Here is a 15,876-nt window from a genome sequence, read left to right on the forward strand (position 1 = left end):
AAATGGCTCACTTCCTGAACTTGGGGCACAAAAAAGCCTACAGCACCTGGTATTCCCAGGCCGTCTCCCATCCAGGTACTAACTAGGCCCGACACTGCTTAGCTTCCGAGATCAGATGAGATCGGGCGCATTCAGTGTGGTGTGGCTGTAGGCTCTGGGCATAGTGAGTTTTGTACTTTTAAGCATCTAGTCGGCTAGAACTTGCAGTTTTGAAAGGCAATTGAGAAATGGCTCACTTCCTGAACTTGGAGCACAAAAAAGCCTACAGCACCTGGTATTCCCAGGCGGACTCCCATCCAGGAACTAACTAGGCCCGACACTGCTTAGCTTCCGAGATCGGGCGCATTCAGTGTGGTGTGGCCGTAGGCTCTGGGCCTAGTGAGTTTTGTACTTTTAAGCATCTAGTCAGCTAGACCTTGCAGTTTTGAAAGGCAATTGAGAAATGGTTCACTTCCTGAACTTGGAGCACAAAAAAGCCTACAGCACCTGGTATTCCCAGGCGGTCTCCCATCCAGGTACTAACTAGTCCCGACACTGCTTAGCTTCCGAGATCAGGCGAGATAGGGAGCATTCAGTGTGGTGTGGCCGTAGGCTCTGGGCCGAGTGAGTTTTGTACTTTTAAGCATCTAGTCAGCTAGACCTTGCAGTTTTGAAAGGCAATTGAGAAATGGCTCACTTCCTGAACTTGGAGTACAAAAAAGCCTACAGCATCTGGTATTCCCAGGCGGTCTCCCATCCAGGTACTAACTAGGCCCGACACTGCTTAGCTTCTGAGATCAGACGAGATCGGGCGCATTCAGTGTGGTGTGGCCGTAGGCTCTGGGCCTAGTGAGTTTTGTACTTTTAAGCATCTAGTCAGCTAGACCTTGCAGTTTTGAAAGGCAATTGAGAAATGGCTCACTTCCTGAACTTGGAGTACAAAAAAGCCTACAGCACCTGGTATTCCCAGGCGGTCTCCCATCCAGGTACTAACTAGACCTGACACTGCTTAGCTTCCGAGATCAGACGAATTCAGTGTGGTGTGGCCGTAGGCTCGGGGCCTAGTGAGTTTTGTACTTTTAAGCATCTAGTCGGCTAGACCTTGCAGTTTTGCAAGGCAATTGCGAAATGGCTCACTTCCTGAACTTGGAGCACAAAAAAGCCTACAGCACCTGGTATTCCCAGGCGTCTCCCATCCAGGTACTAACTAGGCCCGACACTGCTTAGCTTCCGAGATCGGGTGCATTCAGTGTGGTGTGGCCGTAGGCTCTAGGAATGCTAAGAATATTACTCTGATGCATTTGTATTTAGTAAGCTAAGCCATGCAGCCACTTGCAACATGATACCACGCTCATTGCTCGATCAGGCGAGATATATAAGACTGGTGGGCCCATTCAGGACTCCTATGTCTGGTAGGATAACTTTAATTCATCCATCCTGTCTCTGTTGCAGGGAGGTGGAGAGAACAATCAACACAATAATGGTTTTCTTTCATGCCTCTTGAAGGACTCAATATTCTCTGTACTGCATTACATGTGAAAGTCGATTTATTACCCATGAACACACTACCTGTATGCTAATTCTATGTAAAAAGGTAGCGCCAGCCCTCATGATGTTGTCCAACATTTCCGCTATAAAACGGGATACAATTATTTTGGAAACATACCAAATTTGAAAAGTAATTGAGAAGTTGCGCAATTACTAATCATGGAGCACAAAATAGCCTACAGCACCTGGTACTGCCAGGCGGTCTCCCATCCAGGTACTAACTAGGCCTGACATTGCTTAGCTTCCGAGATCAGACGAGATTGGGCGCATTCAGTGTGGTGTGGCCGTAGGCTCTGGGCCTACTGAGTTTTGTACTTTTAAGCATCTAGTCGGCTAGACCTTGCAGTTTTGAAAGGCAATTGAGAAATGGCTCACTTCCTGAACTTGGAGCACAAAAAAGCCTACAGCACCTGGTATTCCCAGGCGGTCTCCCATCCAGGTACTAACTAGGCCCGACACTGCTTAGTTTCCGAGATCAGGCGCATTCAGTGTGGTGTGGCCGTAGGCTCTGGGCCTAGTGAGTTTTGTACTTTTAAGCATCTAGTCGGCTAGACCTTGCAGTTTTGAAAGGAAATTGAGAAATGGCTCACTTCCTGAACATGGAGCACAAAAAAGCCTACAGCACCTGGTATTCCCAGGCGGTCTCCCATCCAGGTACTAACTAGGCCCGACACTGCTTAGCTTCCGAGATCAGACGAGATCGGGCGCATTCAGTGTGGTGTGGCCGTAGGCTCTGGGCCTAGTGAGTTTTGTACTTTTAAGCATCTAGTCGGCTAGACCTTGCAGTTTTGAAAGGCAATTGAGAAATGGCTCACTTCCTGAACTTGGAGTACAAAAAAGCCTACAGCACCTGGTATTCCCAGGGGGTCTCCCATCCAGGTACTAACTAGGCCCGACACTGCTTAGCTTCTGAGATCAGATGAGATCAGGCGCATTCAGTGTGGTGTGGCCGTAGGCACTGGGCCTAGTGAGTTTTGTATTTTTAAGCATCTAGTCGGCTAGACCTTGCAGTTTTGAAAGGCAATTGAGAAATGGCTCACTTCCTGAACTTGGAGCACAAAAAGGCCTACAGCACCTGGTATTCCGAGGCGGTCTCCCATCCAGGTACTAACTAGGCCTGACACTGCTTAACTTCCGAGATCAGACGAGATCGGGTGCATTCAGTGTGGTGTGGCCGTAGGCTCTAGGAACGCTAAGAATATTACTCTTATGCATTTGCATTTAGTAAGCTAAGCCATGCAGCCACTTGCAACATGATACCACGCTCATCGCTCGATCAGGCTCGATCAGGCGAGATATATAAGACTGGTGGGCCCATTCAGGACTCCTATGTCTGGTAGGATAACTTTAATTCATCCATCCTGTGTCTGTTGCAGGGAGGTGGAGAGAACAATCAACACAATAATGGTTTTCTTTCATGCCTCTTGAAGGACTCAATATTCTCTGTACTGCATTACATGTGAAAGTCGATTTATTACCCATGAACACACTACCTGTATGCTAATTCTATGTAAAAAGGTAGCTCCAGCCCTCATGATGTTGTCCAACATTTCCGCTATAAAACGGGATACAATTATTTTGGAAACATACCAAATTTGAAAAGTAATTGAGAAGTTGCGCAATTACTAATCATGGAGCACAAAATAGCCTACAGCACCTGGTATTGCCAGGCCGTCTCCCATCCAGGTACTAACTAGGCCTGACATTGCTTAGCTTCCGAGATCAGACGAGATTGGGCGCATTCAGTGTGGTGTGGCCGTAGGCTCTGGTCCTACTGAGTTTTGTACTTTTAAGCATCTAGTCGGCTAGACCTTGCAGTTTTGAAAGGCAATTGAGAAATGGCTCACTTCCTGAACTTGGAGCACAAAAAAAGCCTACAGCACCTGGTATTCCCAGGCGGTCTCCCATCCAGGTACTAAGTAGGCCGGACACTGCTTAGCTTCCGAGATCAGACGAGATCGGGCGCATTCAGTGTGCTGTGGCCGTAGGCTCTGGGCCTAGTGAGTTTTGTACTTTTAAGCATCTAGTCAGCTAGACCTTGCAGCTTTGAAAGGCAATTGAGAAATGGCTCACTTCCTGAACTTGGAGCACAAAAAAGCCTACACCACCTGGTATTCCCAGGCGGTCTCCCATCCAGGTACTAACTAGGCCCGACACTGCTTAGCTTCCGAGATCAGACGACATCGGGCGCATTCAGTGTGGTGTGGCCGTAGGCTCTGGGCCTAGTGAGTTTTGTACTTTTAAGCATCTAGTCAGCTAGACCTTGCAGCTTTGAAAGGCAATTGAGAAATGGCTCACTTCCTGAACTTGGAGCACAAAAAAGCCTACACCACCTGGTATTCCCAGGCGGTCTCCCATCCAGGTACTAACTAGGCCCGACACTGCTTAGCTTCCGAGATCAGACGAGATCGGGCGCATTCAGTGTGGTGTGGCCGTAGGCTATCGGGCCTAGTGAGTTTTGTACTTTTAAGCATCTAGTCGGCTAGACCTTGCAGTTTTGAAAGGCAATTGAGCAATGGCTCACTTCCGGAACTTGGAGCACAAAAAAGCCTACAGCACCTGGTATTCCCAGGCGGTCTCCCATCCAGGTACTAACTAGGCCCGACACTGCTTAGCTTCCGAGATCAGACGAGATCGGGCGCATTCAGTGTGGTGTGGCCGTAGGCTCTGGGCCTAGTGAGTTTTGTACTTTTAAGCATCTAGTCAGCTAGACCTTGTAGTTTTGAAAGGCAATTGAGAAATGGCTCACTTCCTGAACTTGGAGCACAAAAAAGCCTACAGCACCTGGTATTCCCAGGAAGTCTCCCATCCAAGTACTAACTAGGCCCGACACTGCTTAGCTTCTGAGATCAGATGAGATCGGGCGCATTCAGTGTGGTGTGGCCATAGGCTCTGGGCCTAGTGAGTTTTGTACTTTTAAGCATCTAGTCAGCTAGACCTTGCAGTTTTGAAAGGCAATTGAGAAATGGCTCACTTCCTGAACTTGGAGCACAAAAAAGCCTACAGCACCTGGTATTCCCAGGCGGTCTCCCATCCAGGTACTAACTAGGCCCGACACTGCTTAGCTTCCGAGATCGGGTGCATTCAGTGTGGTGTGGCCGTAGGCTCTGGGCCTACTGAGTTTTGTACTTTTAAGCATCTAGTCGGCTAGAACTTGCAGTTTTGAAAGGCAATTGAGAAATGGCTCACTTCCTGAACTTGGAGCACAAAAAAGCCTACAGCACCTGGTATTCCCAGGCGGTCTCCCATCCAGGCACTAACTAGGCCCGACACTGCTTAGCTTCCAAGATCAGGCGCATTCAGTGTGGTGTGGCGGTAGGCTCTGGGCCTAGTGAGTTTTGTACTTTTAAGCATCTAGTCAGCTAGACCTTGCAGTTTTGAAAGGCAATTGCAAAATGGCTCACTTCCTGAACTTGGAGCACAAAAAAGCCTACAGCACCTGGTATTCCCAGGCGGTCTCCCATCCAGGTACTAACTAGGCCCGACACTGCTTAGCTTCCGAGATCAGACGAGATCGGGCGCATTCAGTGTGGTGTGGCCGTAGGCTCTGGGCCTAGTGAGTTTTGTACTTTTAAGCATCTAGTCGGCTAGACCTTGCAGTTTTGAAAGGCAATTGAGAAATGGCTCACTTCCTGAACTTGGAGTACAAAAAAGCCTACAGCATCTGGTAATCCCAGGCGGTCTCCCATCCAGGTACTAACTAGACCCGACACTGCTTAGCTTCTGAGATCAGACAAGATCGGGCGCATTCAGTGTGGTGTGGCCGTAGGCTCTGGGCCTATTGAGTTTTGTACTTTTAAGCATCTAGTCGGCTAGACCTTGCAGTTTTGAAAGGCAATTGAGAAATGGCTCACTTCCTGAACTTGGAGCACAAAAAAGCCTAAAGCACCTGGTATTCCCAGGCAGTCTCCCATCCAGGTACTAACTCGGCCAGACACTGCTTAACTTCCGAGATCAGACGAGATCGGGTGCATTCAGTGTGGTGTGGCCGTAGGCTCTAGGAATGCTTAGAATATTACTCTTATGCATTTGCGTTTAGTAAGATAAGCCATGCAGCCACTTGCAACATGATACCACGCTCATTGCTCGATCAGGCGAGATATATAAGACTGGTGGTGTCCCATTCAGGACTCCTATGTCTGGTAGGATAACTTTAATTCATCCATCCTGTGTCTGTTGCAGGGAGGTGGAGAGAACAATCAACACAATAATGGTTTTCTTTCATGCCTCTTGAAGGACTCAATATTCTCTGTACTGCATTACATGTGAAAGTCGATTTATTACCCATGAACACACTACCTGTATGCTAATTCTATGTAAAAAGGTAGCTCCAGCCCTCATGATGTTGTCCAACATTTCCGCTATAAAACGGGATACAATTATTTTGGAAACATACCAAATTTGAAAAGTAATTGAGAAGTTGCACAATTACTAATCATGGAGCACAAAATAGCCTACAGCACCTGGTATTGCCAGGAGGTCTCCCATCCAGGTACTAACTAGGCCTGACATTGCTTAGCTTCCGAGATCAGACGAGATTGGGCGCAATCAGTGTGGTGTGGCCGTAGGCTCTGGGCCTACTGAGTTTTGTACTTTTAAGCATCTAGTCGGCTAGACCTTGCAGTTTTGAAAGGCAATTGAGAAATGGCTCTCTTCCTGAACTTGGAGCACAAAAAAGCCTACAGCACCTGGTATTCCCAGGCGGTCTCCCATCCAGGTACTAACTAGGCCCGACACTGCTTAGCATCTGAGATCAGACGAGATCAGGCGCATTCAGTGTGGTGTGGCCGTAGGCTCTGGGCCTAGTGAGTTTTGTACTTTTAAGCATCTAGTCGGCTAGACCTTGCAGTTTTGAAAGGCAATTGAGAAATGGCTCACTTCCTGAACTTGGAGCACAAAAAAGCCTACAGCACCTGGTATTCCCAGGCCGTCTCCCATCCAGGTACTAACTAGGCCTGACACTGCTTAGCTTCCGAGATCGGGCCCATTCAGTGTGGTGTGGCCATAGGCTCTGGGCCTAGTGAGTTTTGTACTTTTAAGCATCTAGTCGGCTAGACCTTGCAGTTTTGAAAGGCAATAGAGAAATGGCTCACTTCCTGAACTTGGAGCACAAAAAAGCCTACAGCACTAGGTATTCCCAGGCGGTCTCCCATCCAGGTACTAACTAGGCGCAACACTGCTTAGCTTCCGAGATCAGGCGCATTCAGTGTGGTGTGGCCGTAGGCTCTGGGCCTAGTGAGTTTTGTACTTTTAAGCATCTTGTCAGCTAGACCTTGCAGTTTTGAAAGGCAATTGAGAAATGGCTCACTTCCTGAACTTGGAGTACAAAAAAGCCTACAGCATCTGGTATTCCCAGGCGGTCTCCCATCCAGGTACTAACTAGGCCCAATACTGCTTAGCTTCCGAGATCAGACGCATTCAGTGTGGTGCGGCCATAGGCTCTGGGCCTAGTGAGTTTTGTACTTTTAAGCATCTAGTCAGCTAGACCTTGCAGTTTTGAAAGGCAATAGAGAAATGGCTCACTTCCTGAACTTGGAGCACAAAAAAGCCTACAGCACTAGGTATTCCCAGGCGGTCTCCCATCCAGGTACTAACTAGGCGCAACACTGCTTAGCTTCCGAGATCAGACGAGATCGGGCGCATTCAGTGTGGTGTGGCCGTAGGCTCTGGGCCTAGTGAGTTTTGTACTTTTAAGCATCTAGTCAGCTAGACCTTGCAGTTTTGAAAGGCAATTGAGAAATGGCTCACTTCCTGAACTTGGAGTACAAAAAAAGCCTACAGCACCTGGTATTCCCAGGCGGTCTCCCATCCAGGTACTAACTAGGCCCGACACTGCTTAGCTTCTGAGATCAGGCGCATTCAGTGTGGTGTGGCCGTAGGCTCTGGTCCTAGTGAGTTTTGTACTTTTAAACATCTAGTCGGCTAGACCTTGCAGTTTTGAAAGGCAATTGAGAAATGGCTCACTTCCTGAACTTGGAGCACAAAAAAAGCCTACAGCACCTGGTATTCCCAGGCGGTCTCCCATCCAGGTACTAACTAGGCCCGACACTGCTTAGCTTCCGAGATCAGACGAGATAGGGCGCATTCAGTGTGGTGTGGCCGTAGGCTCTGGGCCTAGTGAGTTTTGTACTTTTAAGCATCTAGTCAGCTAGACCTTGTAGTTTTGAAAGGCAATTGAGAAATGGCTCACTTCCTGAACTTGGAGCACAAAAAAGCCTACAGCACCTGGTATTCCCAGGTGGTCTCCCATCCAGGTACTAACTAGGCCTGACACTGCTTAGCTTCCGAGATCAGACGAGATCGGGCGCATTCAGTGTGGTGTGGCCGTAGGCTCTGGGCCTAGTGAGTTTTGGACTTTTAAGCATCTAGTCAGCTAGACCTTGCAGTTTTGAAAGGCAATTGAGAAATGGCTCACTTCCTGAACTTGGAGTACAAAAAAGCCAACAGCACCTGGTATTCCCAGGCGGTCTCCCATCCAGGTACTAACTAGGCCCGACCCTGCTTAGCTTCTGAGATCGGGGGGCATTCAGTGTGGTGTGGCCGTAGGCTCTGGGCCTAGTGAGTTTTGTACTTTTAAGCATCTAGTCGGCTAGACCTTGCAGTTTTGAAAGGCAATTGAGAAATGGCTCACTTCCTGAACTTGGAGCACAAAAAAGCCTACAGCACCTGGTATTCCCAGGCCGTCTCCCATCCAGGTACTAACTAGGCCTGACACTGCTTAGCTTCCGAGATCGGGCCCATTCAGTGTGGTGTGGCCATAGGCTCTGGGCCTAGTGAGTTTTGTACTTTTAAGCATCTAGTCGGCTAGACCTTGCAGTTTTGAAAGGCAATAGAGAAATGGCTCACTTCCTGAACTTGGAGCACAAAAAAGCCTACAGCACTAGGTATTCCCAGGCGGTCTCCCATCCAGGTACTAACTAGGCGCAACACTGCTTAGCTTCCGAGATCAGGCGCATTCAGTGTGGTGTGGCCGTAGGCTCTGGGCCTAGTGAGTTTTGTACTTTTAAGCATCTTGTCAGCTAGACCTTGCAGTTTTGAAAGGCAATTGAGAAATGGCTCACTTCCTGAACTTGGAGTACAAAAAAGCCTACAGCATCTGGTATTCCCAGGCGGTCTCCCATCCAGGTACTAACTAGGCCCGATACTGCTTAGCTTCCGAGATCAGACGCATTCAGTGTGGTGCGGCCATAGGCTCTGGGCCTAGTGAGTTTTGTACTTTTAAGCATCTAGTCAGCTAGACCTTGCAGTTTTGAAAGGCAATAGAGAAATGGCTCACTTCCTGAACTTGGAGCACAAAAAAGCCTACAGCACTAGGTATTCCCAGGCGGTCTCCCATCCAGGTACTAACTAGGCGCAACACTGCTTAGCTTCCGAGATCAGACGAGATCGGGCGCATTCAGTGTGGTGTGGCCGTAGGCTCTGGGCCTAGTGAGTTTTGTACTTTTAAGCATCTAGTCAGCTAGACCTTGCAGTTTTGAAAGGCAATTGAGAAATGGCTCACTTCCTGAACTTGGAGTACAAAAAAAGCCTACAGCACCTGGTATTCCCAGGCGGTCTCCCATCCAGGTACTAACTAGGCCCGACACTGCTTAGCTTCTGAGATCAGGCGCATTCAGTGTGGTGTGGCCGTAGGCTCTGGTCCTAGTGAGTTTTGTACTTTTAAACATCTAGTCGGCTAGACCTTGCAGTTTTGAAAGGCAATTGAGAAATGGCTCACTTCCTGAACTTGGAGCACAAAAAAAGCCTACAGCACCTGGTATTCCCAGGCGGTCTCCCATCCAGGTACTAACTAGGCCCGACACTGCTTAGCTTCCGAGATCAGACGAGATAGGGCGCATTCAGTGTGGTGTGGCCGTAGGCTCTGGGCCTAGTGAGTTTTGTACTTTTAAGCATCTAGTCAGCTAGACCTTGTAGTTTTGAAAGGCAATTGAGAAATGGCTCACTTCCTGAACTTGGAGCACAAAAAAGCCTACAGCACCTGGTATTCCCAGGTGGTCTCCCATCCAGGTACTAACTAGGCCTGACACTGCTTAGCTTCCGAGATCAGACGAGATCGGGCGCATTCAGTGTGGTGTGGCCGTAGGCTCTGGGCCTAGTGAGTTTTGTACTTTTAAGCATCTAGTCAGCTAGACCTTGCAGTTTTGAAAGGCAATTGAGAAATGGCTCACTTCCTGAACTTGGAGTACAAAAAAGCCAACAGCACCTGGTATTCCCAGGCGGTCTCCCATCCAGGTACTAACTAGGCCCGACCCTGCTTAGCTTCTGAGATCGGGGGCATTCAGTGTGGTGTGGCCGTAGGCTCTGGGCCTAGTGAGTTTTGTACTTTTAAGCATCTAGTCGGCTAGACCTTGCAGTTTTGAAAGGCAATTGAGAAATGGCTCACTTCCTGAACTTGGAGCACAAAAAAGCCTACAGCACCTGGTATTCCCAGGCGGTCTCCCATCCAGGTACTAACTAGGCCCGACACTGCTTAGCTTCCGCGATCAGACGAGATCGGGCGCATTCAGTGTGGTGTGGCCATAGGCTCTGGGCCTAGTGAGTTTTGTACTTTTAAGCATCTAGTCAGCTAGACCTTGCAGTTTTGAAAGGCAATTGAGAAATGGCTCACTTCCTGAACTTGGAGCACAAAAAAGCCTACAGCACTTGGTATTCCCAGGCGGTCTCCCATCCAGGTACTAACTAGGCTCAACACTGCTTAGCTTCCGAGATCAGACGAGATCGGGCGCATTCAGTGTGGTGTGGCCGTAGGCTCTGGGCCTAGTGAGTTTTGTACTTTTAAGAATCTAGTCGGCTAGACCTTGCAGTTTTGAAAGGCAATTGAGAAATGGCTCACTTCCTGAACTTGGAGTACAAAAAAGCCTACAGCACCTGGTATTCCCAGGAGGTCTCGCATCCAGGTACTAACTAGGCCCGACACTGCTTAGCTTCCGAGATCAGGCGCATTCAGTGTGGTGTGGCTGTAGGCTCTGGGCCTAGTGAGTTTTGTACTTTTAAGCATCTAGTCAGCTAGACCTTGTAGTTTTGAAAGGCAATTGAGAAATGGCTCACTTCCTGAACTTGGAGCACAAAAAAGCCTACAGCACCTGGTATTCCCAGGCGGTCTCCCATCAAGGTACTAACTAGGCCCGACACTGCTTAGCTCCCGAGATCAGACGAGATCTGGTGCATTCAGTGTGGTGTGGCCGTAGGCTCTGGGCCTAGTGAGTTTTGTACTTTTAAGCATCTAGTCAGCTAGACCTTGCAGTTTTGAAAGGCAATTGAGAAATGGCTCACTTCCTGAACTTGGAGTACAAAAAAGCCTACAGCACCTGGTATTCCCAGGCGGTCTCCCAACCAGGTACTAACTTGGCCCGTCCCTGCTTAGCTTCTGAGATCGGGCGCATTCAGTGTGGTGTGGCCGTAGGCTCTGGACCTAGTGAGTTTTGTACTTTTAAGCATCTAGTCGGCTAGACCTTGCAGTTTTGAAAGGCAATTGAGAAATGGCTCACTTCCTGAACTTGGAGCACAAAAAAGCCTACAGCACCTGGTATTCCCAGGTGGTCTCCCATCCAGGTACTAACTAGGCCCGACACTGCTTAGCTTCAGAGATCAGGCGCATTCAGTGTGGTGTGGCCATAGGCTCTGGGCCTAGTGAGTTTTGTACTTTTAAGCATCTAGTCAGCTAGACCTTGCAGTTTTGAAAGGCAATTGAGAAATGGCTCACTTCCTGAACTTGGAGCACAAAAAAGCCTACAGCACTAGGTATTCCCAGGCGGTCTCCCATCCAGGTACTAACTAGGCGCAACACTGCTTAGCTTTTGAGATCAGACGAGATCGGGTGCATTCAGTGTGGTGTGGCCGTAGGCTCTGGGCCTAGTGAGTTTTGTACTTTTAAGAATCTAGTCGGCTAGACCTTGCAGTTTTGAAAGGCAATTGAGAAATGGCTCACTTCCTGAACTTGGAGTACAAAAAAGCCTACAAAACCTGGTATTCCCAGGAGGTCTCCCATCCAGGTACTAACTAGGCCCGACACTGCTTAGCTTCCGAGATCGGGCGCATTCAGTGTGGTGTGGCCGTAGGCTCTGGGCTTAGTGACGTTTGTACTTTTAAGCATCTAGTCGGCTAGACCTTGCAGTTTTGAAAGGCAATTGAGAAATGGCTCACTTCCTGAACTTGGAGCACAAAAAAGCCTACAGCACCTGGTATTCCCAGGCGGTCTCCCATCCAGGTACTAACTAGGCCCGACACTGCTTAGCTTCCGAGATCAGACGAGATCGGGCGCATTCAGTGTGGTGTGGCTATAGGCTCTGAGGCCTAGTGAGTTTTGTACTTTTAAGCATCTAGTCAGCTAGACCTTGCAGTTTTGAAAGGCAATTGAGAAATGGCTCATTTCCTGAACTTGGAGCACAAAAAAGCCTACAGCACCTGGTATTCCCAGGCGGTGTCCCATCCAGGTACTAACTAGGCCCGACACTGCTTAGCTTCCGAGATCGGGTGCATTCAGTGTGGTGTGGCCGTAGGCTCTGGGCCTAGTGAGTTTTGTACTTTTAAGCATCTAGTCGGCTAGACCTTGCAATTTTGAAAGGCAATTGAGAAATGGCTCACTTCCTGAACTTGGGGCACAAAAAAGCCTACAGCACCTGGTATTCCCAGGCTGTCTCCCACCCAGGTACTAACTAGGCCCGACACTGCTTAGCTTCCGAGATCAGACGAGATCGGGCGCATTCAGTGTGGTGTGGCTGTAGGCTCTGGGCCTACTGAGTTTTGTACTTTTAAGCATCTAGTCGGCTAGAACTTGCAGTTTTGTAAGGCAATTGAGAAATGGCTCACTTCCTGAACTTGGAGCACAAAAAAGCCAACAGCACCTGGTATTCCCAGGCGGTCTCCCATCCAGGCACTAACTAGGCCCGACACTGCTTAGCTTCCAAGATCAGGCGCATTCAGTGTGGTGTGGCCGTAGGCTCTGGGCCTAGTGAGTTTTGTACTTTTAAGCATCTAGTCAGCTAGACCTTGCAGTTTTGAAAGGCAATTGCAAAATGGCTCACTTCCTGAACTTGGAGCACAAAAAAGCCTACAGCACCTGGTATTCCCAGGCGGTCTCCCATCCAGGTACTAACTAGGCCCGACACTGCTTAGCTTCCGAGATCAGACGAGATCGGGCGCATTCAGTGTGGTGTGGCCGTAGGCTCTGGGCCTAGTGAGTTTTGTACTTTTAAGCATCTAGTCGGCTAGACCTTGCAGTTTTGAAAGGCAATTGAGAAATGGCTCACTTCCTGAACTTGGAGTACAAAAAAGCCTACAGCATCTGGTAATCCCAGGCGGTCCCCCATCCAGGTACTAACTAGGCCCGACACTGCTTAGCTTCTGAGATCAGACAAGATCGGGCACATTCAGTGTGGTGTGGCCGTAGGCTCTGGGCCTAGTGAGTTTTGTACTTTTAAGCATCTAGTCGGCTAGACCTTGCAGTTTTGAAAGGCAATTGAGAAATGGCTCACTTCCTGAACTTGGGGCACAAAAAAGCCTACAGCACCTGGTATTCCCAGGCGGTCTCCCATCCAGGTACTAACTCGGCCAGACACTGCTTAACTTCCAAGATCATACAAGATCGGGTGCATTCAGTGTGGTGTGGCCGTAGGCTCTAGAATGCTTAGAATATTACTCTTATGCATTTGCATTTAGTAAGATAAGCCATGCAGCCACTTGCAACATGATACCACGCTCATTGCTCGATCAGGCGAGATATATAAGACTGGTGGTCCCATTCAGGACTCCTATGTCTGGTAGGATAACTTTAATTCATCCATCCTGTGTCTGTTGCAGGGAGGTGGAGAGAACAATCAACACAATAATGGTTTTCTTTCATGCCTTTTGAAGGACTCAATATTCTCTGTACTGCATTACATGTGAAAGTCGATTTATTACCCATGAACACACTACCTGTATGCTAATTCTATGTAAAAAGGTAGCTCCAGCCCTCATGATGTTGTCCAACATTTCCGCTATAAAACGGGATACAATTATTTTGGAAACATACCAAATTTGAAAAGTAATTGAGAAGTTGCGCAATTACTAATCATGGAGCACAAAATAGCCTACAGCACCTGGTATTGCCAGGAGGTCTCCCATCCTGGTACTAACTAGGCCTGACATTGCTTAGCTTCCGAGATCAGACGCATTCAATGTGGTGTGGCCGTAGGCTCTGGGCCTACTGAGTTTTGTACTTTTAAGCATCTAGTCGGCTAGAACTTGCAGTTTTGTAAGGCAATTGAGAAATGGCTCACTTCCTGAACTTGGAGCACAAAAAAAGCCAACAGCACCTGGTATTCCCAGGCGGTCTCCCATCCAGGCACTAACTAGGCCCGACACTGCTTAGCTTCCAAGATCAGGCGCATTCAGTGTGGTGTGGCCGTAGGCTCTGGGCCTAGTGAGTTTTGTACTTTTAAGCATCTAGTCAGCTAGACCTTGCAGTTTTGAAAGGCAATTGCAAAATGGCTCACTTCCTGAACTTGGAGCACAAAAAAGCCTACAGCACCTGGTATTCCCAGGCGGTCTCCCATCCAGGTACTAACTAGGCCCGACACTGCTTAGCTTCCGAGATCAGACGAGATCGGGCGCATTCAGTGTGGTGTGGCCGTAGGCTCTGGGCCTAGTGAGTTTTGTACTTTTAAGCATCTAGTCGGCTAGACCTTGCAGTTTTGAAAGGCAATTGAGAAATGGCTCACTTCCTGAACTTGGAGTACAAAAAAGCCTACAGCATCTGGTAATCCCAGGCGGTCCCCCATCCAGGTACTAACTAGGCCCGACACTGCTTAGCTTCTGAGATCAGACAAGATCGGGCGCATTCAGTGTGGTGTGGCCGTAGGCTCTGGGCCTAGTGAGTTTTGTACTTTTAAGCATCTAGTCGGCTAGACCTTGCAGTTTTGAAAGGCAATTGAGAAATGGCTCACTTCCTGAACTTGGGGCACAAAAAAGCCTACAGCACCTGGTATTCCCAGGCGGTCTCCCATCCAGGTACTAACTCGGCCAGACACTGCTTAACTTCCGAGATCAGACAAGAACGGGTGCATTCAGTGTGGTGTGGCCGTAGGCTCTAGAATGCTTAGAATATTACTCTTATGCATTTGCATTTAGTAAGATAAGCCATGCAGCCACTTGCAACATGATACCACGCTCATTGCTCGATCAGGCGAGATATATAAGACTGGTGGTCCCATTCAGGACTCCTATGTCTGGTAGGATAACTTTAATTCATCCATCCTGTGTCTGTTGCAGGGAGGTGGAGAGAACAATCAACACAATAATGGTTTTCTTTCATGCCTTTTGAAGGACTCAATATTCTCTGTACTGCATTACATGTGAAAGTCGATTTATTACCCATGAACACACTACCTGTATGCTAATTCTATGTAAAAAGGTAGCTCCAGCCCTCATGATGTTGTCCAACATTTCCGCTATAAAACGGGATACAATTATTTTGGAAACATACCAAATTTGAAAAGTAATTGAGAAGTTGCGCAATTACTAATCATGGAGCACAAAATAGCCTACAGCACCTGGTATTGCCAGGAGGTCTCCCATCCTGGTACTAACTAGGCCTGACATTGCTTAGCTTCCGAGATCAGACGCATTCAATGTGGTGTGGCCGTAGGCTCTGGGCCTACTGAGTTTTGTACTTTTAAGCATCTAGTCGGCTAGACCTTGCAGTTTTGAAAGGCAATTGAGAAATGGCTCACTTCCTGAACTTGGAGCACTAAAAAGCCTACAGCACCTGGTATTCCCAGGCGGTCTCCCATCCAGGTACTAACTAGGCCCGACACTGCTTAGCATCTGAGATCAGACGAGATCAGGCGCATTCAGTGTGGTGTGGCCGTAGGCTCTGGGCCTAGTGAGTTTTGTACTTTTAAGCATCTTGTCAGCTAGACCTTGCAGTTTTGAAAGGCAATTGAGAAATGGCTCACTTCCTGAACTTGGAGTACAAAAAAGCCTACAGCACCTGGTATTCCCAGGCGGTCTCCCATCCAGGTACTAACTAGGCCCGATACTGCTTAGCTTCCGAGATCAGACGCATTCAGTGTGGTGTGGCCATAGGCTCTGGGCCTAGTGAGTTTTGTACTTTTAAGCATCTAGTCAGCTAGACCTTGCAGTTTTGAAAGGCAATTGAGAAATGGCTCACTTCCTGAACTTGGAGCACAAAAAAGCCTACAGCACTAGGTATTCCCAGGCGGTCTCCCATCCAGGTACTAACTAGGCGCAACACTGCTTAGCTTCGGAGATCAGACGAGATCGGGCGCATTCAGTGTGGTGTGGCCGTAGGCTCTGGGCCTAGTGAGTTTTGTACTTTTAAGAATCTAGTCGGCTAGACCTTGCAGT

The 15,876-nt window shown here is 48.5% G+C and overlaps 28 non-coding genes and 36 pseudogenes across 28 annotated transcripts; all 64 read right to left on the bottom strand.

Annotated features, from left to right (window-relative positions):
• Positions 1-34: 34 nt before the first annotated feature.
• On the bottom strand, positions 35-153 carry LOC138463502 (5S ribosomal RNA). Its single transcript, XR_011266088.1, has one exon. It is a non-coding gene; the product is annotated as a 5S ribosomal RNA (ribosomal RNA).
• Positions 154-259: 106 nt separating this feature from the next.
• On the bottom strand, positions 260-368 carry LOC138457504 (5S ribosomal RNA; annotated as a pseudogene).
• Positions 369-474: 106 nt separating this feature from the next.
• Positions 475-593, bottom strand: LOC138455912 (5S ribosomal RNA; annotated as a pseudogene).
• Positions 594-699: 106 nt separating this feature from the next.
• Positions 700-818, bottom strand: LOC138454728 (5S ribosomal RNA). Its single transcript, XR_011261392.1, has one exon. It is a non-coding gene; the product is annotated as a 5S ribosomal RNA (ribosomal RNA).
• A 106-nt stretch (positions 819-924) lies between these two features.
• LOC138459657 (5S ribosomal RNA) lies at positions 925-1,033 on the bottom strand (annotated as a pseudogene).
• A 106-nt stretch (positions 1,034-1,139) lies between these two features.
• LOC138457548 (5S ribosomal RNA) lies at positions 1,140-1,247 on the bottom strand (annotated as a pseudogene).
• Positions 1,248-1,700: 453 nt separating this feature from the next.
• LOC138456468 (5S ribosomal RNA) lies at positions 1,701-1,819 on the bottom strand (annotated as a pseudogene).
• A 106-nt stretch (positions 1,820-1,925) lies between these two features.
• On the bottom strand, positions 1,926-2,034 carry LOC138457535 (5S ribosomal RNA; annotated as a pseudogene).
• Positions 2,035-2,140: 106 nt separating this feature from the next.
• Positions 2,141-2,259, bottom strand: LOC138462210 (5S ribosomal RNA). The gene has a single exon (XR_011264813.1). It is a non-coding gene; the product is annotated as a 5S ribosomal RNA (ribosomal RNA).
• Positions 2,260-2,365: 106 nt separating this feature from the next.
• Positions 2,366-2,484, bottom strand: LOC138463872 (5S ribosomal RNA). Its single transcript, XR_011266457.1, has one exon. It is a non-coding gene; the product is annotated as a 5S ribosomal RNA (ribosomal RNA).
• Positions 2,485-2,590: 106 nt separating this feature from the next.
• On the bottom strand, positions 2,591-2,709 carry LOC138463196 (5S ribosomal RNA). Its single transcript, XR_011265783.1, has one exon. It is a non-coding gene; the product is annotated as a 5S ribosomal RNA (ribosomal RNA).
• A 463-nt stretch (positions 2,710-3,172) lies between these two features.
• On the bottom strand, positions 3,173-3,291 carry LOC138458192 (5S ribosomal RNA; annotated as a pseudogene).
• Positions 3,292-3,398: 107 nt separating this feature from the next.
• On the bottom strand, positions 3,399-3,517 carry LOC138455780 (5S ribosomal RNA; annotated as a pseudogene).
• Positions 3,518-3,623: 106 nt separating this feature from the next.
• On the bottom strand, positions 3,624-3,742 carry LOC138455320 (5S ribosomal RNA). Its single transcript, XR_011261957.1, has one exon. It is a non-coding gene; the product is annotated as a 5S ribosomal RNA (ribosomal RNA).
• A 106-nt stretch (positions 3,743-3,848) lies between these two features.
• LOC138463503 (5S ribosomal RNA) lies at positions 3,849-3,967 on the bottom strand. Its single transcript, XR_011266089.1, has one exon. It is a non-coding gene; the product is annotated as a 5S ribosomal RNA (ribosomal RNA).
• Positions 3,968-4,074: 107 nt separating this feature from the next.
• Positions 4,075-4,193, bottom strand: LOC138462223 (5S ribosomal RNA). The gene has a single exon (XR_011264826.1). It is a non-coding gene; the product is annotated as a 5S ribosomal RNA (ribosomal RNA).
• A 106-nt stretch (positions 4,194-4,299) lies between these two features.
• On the bottom strand, positions 4,300-4,418 carry LOC138465075 (5S ribosomal RNA). The gene has a single exon (XR_011267651.1). It is a non-coding gene; the product is annotated as a 5S ribosomal RNA (ribosomal RNA).
• Positions 4,419-4,524: 106 nt separating this feature from the next.
• On the bottom strand, positions 4,525-4,633 carry LOC138455593 (5S ribosomal RNA; annotated as a pseudogene).
• Positions 4,634-4,739: 106 nt separating this feature from the next.
• LOC138459511 (5S ribosomal RNA) lies at positions 4,740-4,848 on the bottom strand (annotated as a pseudogene).
• A 106-nt stretch (positions 4,849-4,954) lies between these two features.
• LOC138462235 (5S ribosomal RNA) lies at positions 4,955-5,073 on the bottom strand. The gene has a single exon (XR_011264839.1). It is a non-coding gene; the product is annotated as a 5S ribosomal RNA (ribosomal RNA).
• A 106-nt stretch (positions 5,074-5,179) lies between these two features.
• Positions 5,180-5,298, bottom strand: LOC138455788 (5S ribosomal RNA; annotated as a pseudogene).
• A 106-nt stretch (positions 5,299-5,404) lies between these two features.
• Positions 5,405-5,523, bottom strand: LOC138455094 (5S ribosomal RNA). The gene has a single exon (XR_011261738.1). It is a non-coding gene; the product is annotated as a 5S ribosomal RNA (ribosomal RNA).
• A 455-nt stretch (positions 5,524-5,978) lies between these two features.
• On the bottom strand, positions 5,979-6,097 carry LOC138456366 (5S ribosomal RNA; annotated as a pseudogene).
• Positions 6,098-6,203: 106 nt separating this feature from the next.
• LOC138462982 (5S ribosomal RNA) lies at positions 6,204-6,322 on the bottom strand. The gene has a single exon (XR_011265568.1). It is a non-coding gene; the product is annotated as a 5S ribosomal RNA (ribosomal RNA).
• Positions 6,323-6,428: 106 nt separating this feature from the next.
• On the bottom strand, positions 6,429-6,537 carry LOC138459723 (5S ribosomal RNA; annotated as a pseudogene).
• Positions 6,538-6,643: 106 nt separating this feature from the next.
• Positions 6,644-6,752, bottom strand: LOC138459070 (5S ribosomal RNA; annotated as a pseudogene).
• Positions 6,753-6,858: 106 nt separating this feature from the next.
• On the bottom strand, positions 6,859-6,967 carry LOC138459816 (5S ribosomal RNA; annotated as a pseudogene).
• A 106-nt stretch (positions 6,968-7,073) lies between these two features.
• On the bottom strand, positions 7,074-7,192 carry LOC138454834 (5S ribosomal RNA). The gene has a single exon (XR_011261491.1). It is a non-coding gene; the product is annotated as a 5S ribosomal RNA (ribosomal RNA).
• A 107-nt stretch (positions 7,193-7,299) lies between these two features.
• Positions 7,300-7,408, bottom strand: LOC138455896 (5S ribosomal RNA; annotated as a pseudogene).
• A 107-nt stretch (positions 7,409-7,515) lies between these two features.
• LOC138465100 (5S ribosomal RNA) lies at positions 7,516-7,634 on the bottom strand. Its single transcript, XR_011267675.1, has one exon. It is a non-coding gene; the product is annotated as a 5S ribosomal RNA (ribosomal RNA).
• Positions 7,635-7,740: 106 nt separating this feature from the next.
• Positions 7,741-7,859, bottom strand: LOC138463045 (5S ribosomal RNA). Its single transcript, XR_011265632.1, has one exon. It is a non-coding gene; the product is annotated as a 5S ribosomal RNA (ribosomal RNA).
• Positions 7,860-7,965: 106 nt separating this feature from the next.
• LOC138459580 (5S ribosomal RNA) lies at positions 7,966-8,075 on the bottom strand (annotated as a pseudogene).
• A 106-nt stretch (positions 8,076-8,181) lies between these two features.
• On the bottom strand, positions 8,182-8,290 carry LOC138459724 (5S ribosomal RNA; annotated as a pseudogene).
• Positions 8,291-8,396: 106 nt separating this feature from the next.
• Positions 8,397-8,505, bottom strand: LOC138459071 (5S ribosomal RNA; annotated as a pseudogene).
• A 106-nt stretch (positions 8,506-8,611) lies between these two features.
• On the bottom strand, positions 8,612-8,720 carry LOC138459866 (5S ribosomal RNA; annotated as a pseudogene).
• A 106-nt stretch (positions 8,721-8,826) lies between these two features.
• Positions 8,827-8,945, bottom strand: LOC138454835 (5S ribosomal RNA). Its single transcript, XR_011261492.1, has one exon. It is a non-coding gene; the product is annotated as a 5S ribosomal RNA (ribosomal RNA).
• Positions 8,946-9,052: 107 nt separating this feature from the next.
• LOC138455897 (5S ribosomal RNA) lies at positions 9,053-9,161 on the bottom strand (annotated as a pseudogene).
• Positions 9,162-9,268: 107 nt separating this feature from the next.
• LOC138465101 (5S ribosomal RNA) lies at positions 9,269-9,387 on the bottom strand. The gene has a single exon (XR_011267676.1). It is a non-coding gene; the product is annotated as a 5S ribosomal RNA (ribosomal RNA).
• A 106-nt stretch (positions 9,388-9,493) lies between these two features.
• LOC138463046 (5S ribosomal RNA) lies at positions 9,494-9,612 on the bottom strand. The gene has a single exon (XR_011265633.1). It is a non-coding gene; the product is annotated as a 5S ribosomal RNA (ribosomal RNA).
• A 106-nt stretch (positions 9,613-9,718) lies between these two features.
• Positions 9,719-9,827, bottom strand: LOC138458919 (5S ribosomal RNA; annotated as a pseudogene).
• Positions 9,828-9,933: 106 nt separating this feature from the next.
• On the bottom strand, positions 9,934-10,052 carry LOC138465232 (5S ribosomal RNA). The gene has a single exon (XR_011267807.1). It is a non-coding gene; the product is annotated as a 5S ribosomal RNA (ribosomal RNA).
• Positions 10,053-10,158: 106 nt separating this feature from the next.
• LOC138454362 (5S ribosomal RNA) lies at positions 10,159-10,277 on the bottom strand. The gene has a single exon (XR_011261043.1). It is a non-coding gene; the product is annotated as a 5S ribosomal RNA (ribosomal RNA).
• A 106-nt stretch (positions 10,278-10,383) lies between these two features.
• On the bottom strand, positions 10,384-10,492 carry LOC138458060 (5S ribosomal RNA; annotated as a pseudogene).
• Positions 10,493-10,598: 106 nt separating this feature from the next.
• On the bottom strand, positions 10,599-10,717 carry LOC138464988 (5S ribosomal RNA). Its single transcript, XR_011267564.1, has one exon. It is a non-coding gene; the product is annotated as a 5S ribosomal RNA (ribosomal RNA).
• Positions 10,718-10,823: 106 nt separating this feature from the next.
• On the bottom strand, positions 10,824-10,932 carry LOC138458335 (5S ribosomal RNA; annotated as a pseudogene).
• A 106-nt stretch (positions 10,933-11,038) lies between these two features.
• On the bottom strand, positions 11,039-11,147 carry LOC138456406 (5S ribosomal RNA; annotated as a pseudogene).
• Positions 11,148-11,253: 106 nt separating this feature from the next.
• Positions 11,254-11,372, bottom strand: LOC138455787 (5S ribosomal RNA; annotated as a pseudogene).
• Positions 11,373-11,478: 106 nt separating this feature from the next.
• LOC138457440 (5S ribosomal RNA) lies at positions 11,479-11,587 on the bottom strand (annotated as a pseudogene).
• A 106-nt stretch (positions 11,588-11,693) lies between these two features.
• Positions 11,694-11,812, bottom strand: LOC138461683 (5S ribosomal RNA). The gene has a single exon (XR_011264290.1). It is a non-coding gene; the product is annotated as a 5S ribosomal RNA (ribosomal RNA).
• Positions 11,813-11,919: 107 nt separating this feature from the next.
• LOC138455924 (5S ribosomal RNA) lies at positions 11,920-12,028 on the bottom strand (annotated as a pseudogene).
• Positions 12,029-12,134: 106 nt separating this feature from the next.
• Positions 12,135-12,253, bottom strand: LOC138454020 (5S ribosomal RNA). Its single transcript, XR_011260716.1, has one exon. It is a non-coding gene; the product is annotated as a 5S ribosomal RNA (ribosomal RNA).
• A 106-nt stretch (positions 12,254-12,359) lies between these two features.
• On the bottom strand, positions 12,360-12,468 carry LOC138459254 (5S ribosomal RNA; annotated as a pseudogene).
• Positions 12,469-12,574: 106 nt separating this feature from the next.
• On the bottom strand, positions 12,575-12,693 carry LOC138462247 (5S ribosomal RNA). The gene has a single exon (XR_011264851.1). It is a non-coding gene; the product is annotated as a 5S ribosomal RNA (ribosomal RNA).
• Positions 12,694-12,799: 106 nt separating this feature from the next.
• LOC138456524 (5S ribosomal RNA) lies at positions 12,800-12,918 on the bottom strand (annotated as a pseudogene).
• A 106-nt stretch (positions 12,919-13,024) lies between these two features.
• LOC138455304 (5S ribosomal RNA) lies at positions 13,025-13,143 on the bottom strand. The gene has a single exon (XR_011261942.1). It is a non-coding gene; the product is annotated as a 5S ribosomal RNA (ribosomal RNA).
• A 452-nt stretch (positions 13,144-13,595) lies between these two features.
• Positions 13,596-13,704, bottom strand: LOC138459514 (5S ribosomal RNA; annotated as a pseudogene).
• Positions 13,705-13,811: 107 nt separating this feature from the next.
• Positions 13,812-13,920, bottom strand: LOC138459255 (5S ribosomal RNA; annotated as a pseudogene).
• A 106-nt stretch (positions 13,921-14,026) lies between these two features.
• Positions 14,027-14,145, bottom strand: LOC138462259 (5S ribosomal RNA). Its single transcript, XR_011264862.1, has one exon. It is a non-coding gene; the product is annotated as a 5S ribosomal RNA (ribosomal RNA).
• A 106-nt stretch (positions 14,146-14,251) lies between these two features.
• Positions 14,252-14,370, bottom strand: LOC138456216 (5S ribosomal RNA; annotated as a pseudogene).
• Positions 14,371-14,476: 106 nt separating this feature from the next.
• On the bottom strand, positions 14,477-14,595 carry LOC138455151 (5S ribosomal RNA). Its single transcript, XR_011261793.1, has one exon. It is a non-coding gene; the product is annotated as a 5S ribosomal RNA (ribosomal RNA).
• Positions 14,596-15,047: 452 nt separating this feature from the next.
• On the bottom strand, positions 15,048-15,156 carry LOC138459516 (5S ribosomal RNA; annotated as a pseudogene).
• A 106-nt stretch (positions 15,157-15,262) lies between these two features.
• On the bottom strand, positions 15,263-15,381 carry LOC138462984 (5S ribosomal RNA). Its single transcript, XR_011265570.1, has one exon. It is a non-coding gene; the product is annotated as a 5S ribosomal RNA (ribosomal RNA).
• A 106-nt stretch (positions 15,382-15,487) lies between these two features.
• LOC138458770 (5S ribosomal RNA) lies at positions 15,488-15,596 on the bottom strand (annotated as a pseudogene).
• Positions 15,597-15,702: 106 nt separating this feature from the next.
• Positions 15,703-15,821, bottom strand: LOC138455732 (5S ribosomal RNA; annotated as a pseudogene).
• Positions 15,822-15,876: the final 55 nt, after the last annotated feature.

Source organism: Ambystoma mexicanum, chromosome 4p (genome assembly GCF_040938575.1).
Source record: "Ambystoma mexicanum isolate Mex_15411 chromosome 4p, UKY_AmexF1_1, whole genome shotgun sequence".
Classification (NCBI taxonomy): domain Eukaryota; kingdom Metazoa; phylum Chordata; class Amphibia; order Caudata; family Ambystomatidae; genus Ambystoma; species Ambystoma mexicanum.